A 6,005-nucleotide genomic window follows, 5' to 3' on the forward strand; every position below is an offset into this window, starting at 1 on the left:
CCTGGCCAAAAGAAAAAAGTCGTTGGACCGTCTTTAGCTTTGATTATGGCATGCTTTTGCCATGGCATTGTTTCAGTAAGCTTATGCAATGTCACAACATTTATTTCTGTCCAGAGTTGCATTAATTTTTCGTCAACATCTTGTATTGATGATGGAAGAGTCAGATCGCTACGTTAAGTCTTCTTCAGCACATCCCAAAGACTCTCAATGGGGTTCAGGTCTGGACTCTGTGGTGTACAATCGATGTGTGAAAATGATGTCTCATGCTCCTTGAACCACTCTTTCACAATCTGAGCCTGATGAATCCTTGCATTGTCATCTTGGAATATGTCTGTGCCATCAGGGAAGAAAAAATCCCTTGATGGACAAACCTGCTCATTCAATATATTCAGGTAATGAGCTGACCTTGTTTTTTGGGCACATTGCTGAACCTCGACCTGAGCAACTGAAGCAACCCCAGATCATAATACTGCCACCACAGGCTTGTATGGTAGGCACTAAACATGATGGGTGCATCACTTCATCCACCTCTCTTCTTACTTCAAATAATTGCAGAATTAAAAACAAACACTTATGAAAATTAATAAAAACTGAAGGTTCTTTGAGTTCATGGGGTTCACAGAGTTCACTGGCAGTATAAAAGAATTCCTGTTAAAACTCCTTATTTCTCTCAGTTTGTTACATAAGACAAATCTATTTTGGCTGAATAACATCAGTCATGTTGACAGTCGGGATGTGCAGTTTACAGGACGAGAACGTGTCAGCAGAGACAGCAGCCCGTCCTGCAGAGCAACGTCACTGTTAAGAGCTGTGACTGAGTGCTAGACCCCCACTGCACTGCTCGGGCCAAGAGCATCTCTCTGGAGTCACACACACACACACACACACACACACACACACACACACACACACACACACCACCAAACAGCAATCCACAGCAATGTTTTGTGATATTTCTGGGTTGAGTGGAAGGAGGAGGAGAGCAGAGGGAGAGATAAAGTAAGTGCATTTCAGTCTCTATGCACGTCCTACTGCGTCACACACACACACACAAACGCAGACACACACACACACTCTCCTTCACTCTGACTCATCCCCCAGGCCACCCCCTTACCCCATGTCTACTCAACCTCCACACACAGCCAACAATCAATCTGTCAACGCTCTGCTATCTGCCCCTCCTTTTTGTTCCGTCTCTGCTTCACTCTCCACCTCAATCCTTCTCTAAACTTTTCTTTCCCCAACTTTTCTTTTCTCCTTCAGGCAAAATCCCACCCAAGCCTCCTCCACCCGTCTCCCTCTCAGGGCTCCTCAAAAACCACCATGATGCCGTCAGTTCTTATGCAACCGCAGCCATGGTTTGTGGTGGCGGCGGTGGTGGTGGTGGTGGTGGTGGGGGGGATAGCCCTGCAATGCAGCACAGTTATAAAAGAGCAGCAGCAGCCGCTACGGGGGCTGCAGCTGAGGCGAAATGTTGGCAGGTTCTGCGCTGCTGCTGAGTGCTTCCTGCTCTGCACCGCTGCTGCTGAGACACGCTCTATTTGACCCTTCATTTGTAAGTGTTTGTCTGTGACAGGCTGGGTTCACGGCCTAAAGGAAAATACTTTTCTTCAAGCTTAAATCAGTGCAGGGCAGGACCAGTTTAGACTCAATACATCCCACTGACAGGGTGCATACGTTCACACCATACTGAGATTATTTACTCTGTATTAAATCACAGCTAACAAGTTAGAACACATCTTGTCATAAGTAATGAAACACTTGAGTCTCAAGACAGTCTGCTAATCTGTCCTGAACAAATGTGTTAATGTACTGATTTTTTTTTTTTTTATTTGTTTTGCAGATCTGACAACTGACTATGCCTGAAGGTGTTTCATTTCCGTTGTTTTCAGGGCTGTTGCCACGTTTGCTGATGTGGTGAAGTGTTCGCCTGAAGCAGCATAAAGCTTGCCAGAATGAAGCAATACCACTTCCAGCTGGTGTCCAAGAAAATAAATGCCCCACAAACTCTGCCAAACTTTACATACATAATTATCTCAAGAAGGAAGCAGAAAGAAGGAAAGATTATTTTATTTTCCTTAATATTTTTTACTGTCGCAACAAGCTGATTCTGCTGGAGAATTTTAATTATTTGAATCTCAGTTAGACTAGAGTGTCCTGTGTTCTGTTCTGTAAAATGCAGGGTATAAACGGCTATTTCTTCTACTTGTTATTCAGTTTTAGAAAACACAGTAATGTACAGAACTTTTATTTAAGTGCATTTGTTTTTACATTTTTACACAAGTATATAAAGGCACAATTCACCCCCACATCAAAAATACATTTCCCCCCTGGCCTGTAGTGCTTCTTTGTTCATTTTTATAAAATAAGAGTTTTTAAGATATCAGTCGCAGAGATATCTGCCTTCTCTCAAGTAAGAAAGAAATAAACTTTTAAACTTTAAAAGCTGCATTAAAATTAAGACAGGGAGAGAGAGAGAGAGAGAGAGAGAGAGAGAGAGAGAGACAGAGAGAGAGAGAATGAGATTAAAAGTACAGTGAGAGGATGTTGAAATATATTTCATAATTAATTATGTCAATATTAAATCAATCCGATAAAGGCACAATAATTCATAGCCAATGAATATTATGATAGAAAATATATTTTCCCAATTTAACGGGACTTCAATATAAACCACACCTATGTCCAGTCAGAAGTGGTCAGATATAGAGACAGATCATTTTGTTGGTTGAACAGATACAGATAATGATGTTTTAGAGCACCTCTAATGCCTGGATGCCAAAGTGATATGAAAACATATTCAAAGACAAAACTTGTGTGATTATAACTTGAAAAGGGTTTGTTGTCTCAGTGGTCCTCACTTTAGGTCCTCAAGACACAAAGTCCTAGAGCTTTGGTATTAAAGTCTTCACATGTCTTCAGGGACCCATTTTCATTAACTTGGAGTCACTTCTGGAGAAATATTCATAAGTGCCCTATATGCCTACTTACTGTAAGTAAAAGTGCTAAATACTTAAATGCAGTGGAAGACTCCGGCTGTCTGAGGGGCAGTGGAAAAAAAAAACATCAAAAGGGCACCAGCGCAGTGAAAACTGTTGTGCATTTAAGGTGGAAAAGTTCCAATTCCTGCTTACAACAGCTACTACAACTCTGTAATAAAAAAGCACAGAGAACTGGGGGGGTGGGGGGGGTGGGGGGCACATTAACATGTAATCAGCATGTTGATGTAGTTGTGAGGTACAGATAATTTCAACCACTTTGTGCAATGCTTTATCTGTTGTGCATCATATTCTATAAACTGCTTTTATAAACAGAGTGTGTTATATATGAAATCTGAATATATGAGATCTGAATCTGTACAGCAGTAGCTGTGAAATAATATATGCACATATTATATATATTATATATACATACACATCTTAAGTTTACAGTAAAAACAGTAATTTACAGTAAAAAAGTGGCAAATTCATCAAATACACTGTCAAACTATATGCCCCCCTCCACACACACACACACACACACACACGCACACACACACGCACACACACACACACACACACACACACACACACACACACACACACACACACTCTTATGATTTTTTTTCTTTCATGTTTGCAAGCCCCCATTTGAAACTGTCCACACAGGTTGATAAGAAGGATGTGCTTGACACAATGCTTTACTACTTTACTTTAGTCCTTTACATTTCTATGTTTGGCTGAATTTGAAAGGGTCTGAGTCCTAAATCATTCTCCGCGTGTATCCCAGTTTGGGAAAAGGAGCCCTTGACCAAAAAAAAAAAAACCCAACAGGTTGAAAGATGTGTATCAGCTGACATGTAGCAGGCTTTCAGGTGCATCCTGTTTAAAATGATAATTCACCCAAAAATGTTCAGTCATTATCTGCTCACCCTCATGCTGACTTAAGGTCAAGTTTAGTTTTTTAGTTAACAAAACACTGCTGGAGTTTCACAGGAAAACAGAGTTGCAGAATCTCAAACAGTGGAAGTGAATGATGATGAGTTTTCAAACATAAAAAAACAACAGAATAAAAACATAAAATCTTCCGTACTGCTCGTCTGGTGTAATCCAAGTCTCCTAAAGCCCCAACATACCAAGTTGACTAAAAAAATGTTATTTGCATCATGTTTTTAGCCTGAATCTTCACTGTATATCCATAGCTTGGAGCCACATTCACCTGCACATGCACACTGTCTGAGCTGGGTGTGTGCGTTGTGATGGTGTGCAAATGGCATGTTGGGACTTTAGGATACTTGGATTATGCCAGACAAGCAGTATGGAGGCATTTTATGTTTTTTTCCCAGTTGTTTTTTTATGTTTGAAAACTGGTCACCCTTCACTTCCATTGTTTGGGAGACTCTGCAACACTGTTTTGCTGTAAACTCCAGCAGTGTTTTGTGGACTAAAAAACTAAATCCGACCCTCAGTCAGTATGAGGGTGAGTAGATAACAACTGAATTTTAATTTTTGGATGAACTATCCCTTTAATTATCTGATATCAAAGTTTTCTCTTGAAGAAGATCTTTGAGTTTAAATATAGTTTTAAGGGCTTCGTTGTTTAGGCTGATTTTGTGCATATTCCCAAACTGATTTGTGTTTAGCCAAATCACCACACAGCAGATCAGGGATTAGTGTTCCAGAAATAAGTTACACATTGGACAGAGAGAGGGGAACGATGGTTCATGAATTATTTTTCAGTCCCTGAACTCCCAGGAAGGTTCATGGCCCTCCTTAGCAGAATTTGCATGTGTTTCGTGCAGGGTGCAGTGGTGGAACATAGTTCCTGAGACACATTTCATGAAACCTTCCACCCTTTTCTCAAAAGTGAAGACACAAAACTAAATATTCAAATGACCTTTCTGGCAGAATGAAACAAAACTTTCAGATCCAACACAGCCACTAAACACTACTGAGCAGTGAATACACACTACAATAGAAAATGGAAAACACTGTGTTCAGAGCATGAAAACATTTTAATGTATTTAAACACATTTTGAATTATCTATCTATATATATAAATGTGTAGTGTGAGTGTAAGGCAGGAATTGTGCTTACTATGGTGCCTGCTCGCTTTATGGATTCGGTGCATGAGTTTCAGATTTCAGTGACTGCATTTAAAGTTCCAATTTTGTGTGTAAACAATTGTGAAAAACTGTAATTCACATAATTAGAAACAAGCGTGAACGATTTTAAGTCGCTGTGTGTGATAAATGATAACAGTAGTTATAGTAGTTGTGATCAGCTTCTGCCACCTGCATTTACCATTTTGCTGCAAGTGCATCACAGTGCAAAATGTGTTTTAGCTAATAAGAATGTGTGTAGTGCTTTGACAAAAAAGTCAGTGATCTGATAAATGGTTTTATTGGTCCAGAGAATGGTGTTTATTGTTTTAGCGATTGTGAAAAACTGTAACTCACCTTCATTCTTATTGGCACTGACTGGGGGTGGTTTTGGGTGGTTTTGTGTTGGTAGTTGTGTTCAGTTCCACGGGGCACAAACGGTGCTCCACACTCCCTTCTCCCTGCTCGGGGAATTTGGTACACCCCACAGCCTCCTCCACAGAGACATCATTCCTCCCACCGTTGGCATGTTAACATAATAACCCTGGATACCTTTTGCTGCAACTGTGACAATGTCACATTACTGAAATAAAACTTTGAATAAAACAAAACAAATAAAAAAAAAATGTATTCCATTGAAATGTATGTAAATAAATATGATCTGATTAATTTACAAGATGTATGGTATGATTCCTGAAGAGATCAATATGGAGATTTACAGATTATCATGTAATATTATGTTCATTATTTACAGAACATTATTATGCATTTATGTTATGTTGTCCTTGATAAATATGACTTGTAATATTTGTTACAACAAAACTTACAGGCCGCTTACAGGCTTAAATATAAAAATATATAAAGATAAAAATGTTAAATTAATCATTAAATTAAATATTATTATACATTATTGATGTAGGGGAAA

Source organism: Lutjanus erythropterus, chromosome 3 (assembly GCF_056507025.1).
Source record: "Lutjanus erythropterus isolate fLutEry1 chromosome 3, fLutEry1.hap2, whole genome shotgun sequence".
NCBI lineage: Eukaryota > Metazoa > Chordata > Actinopteri > Lutjaniformes > Lutjanidae > Lutjanus > Lutjanus erythropterus.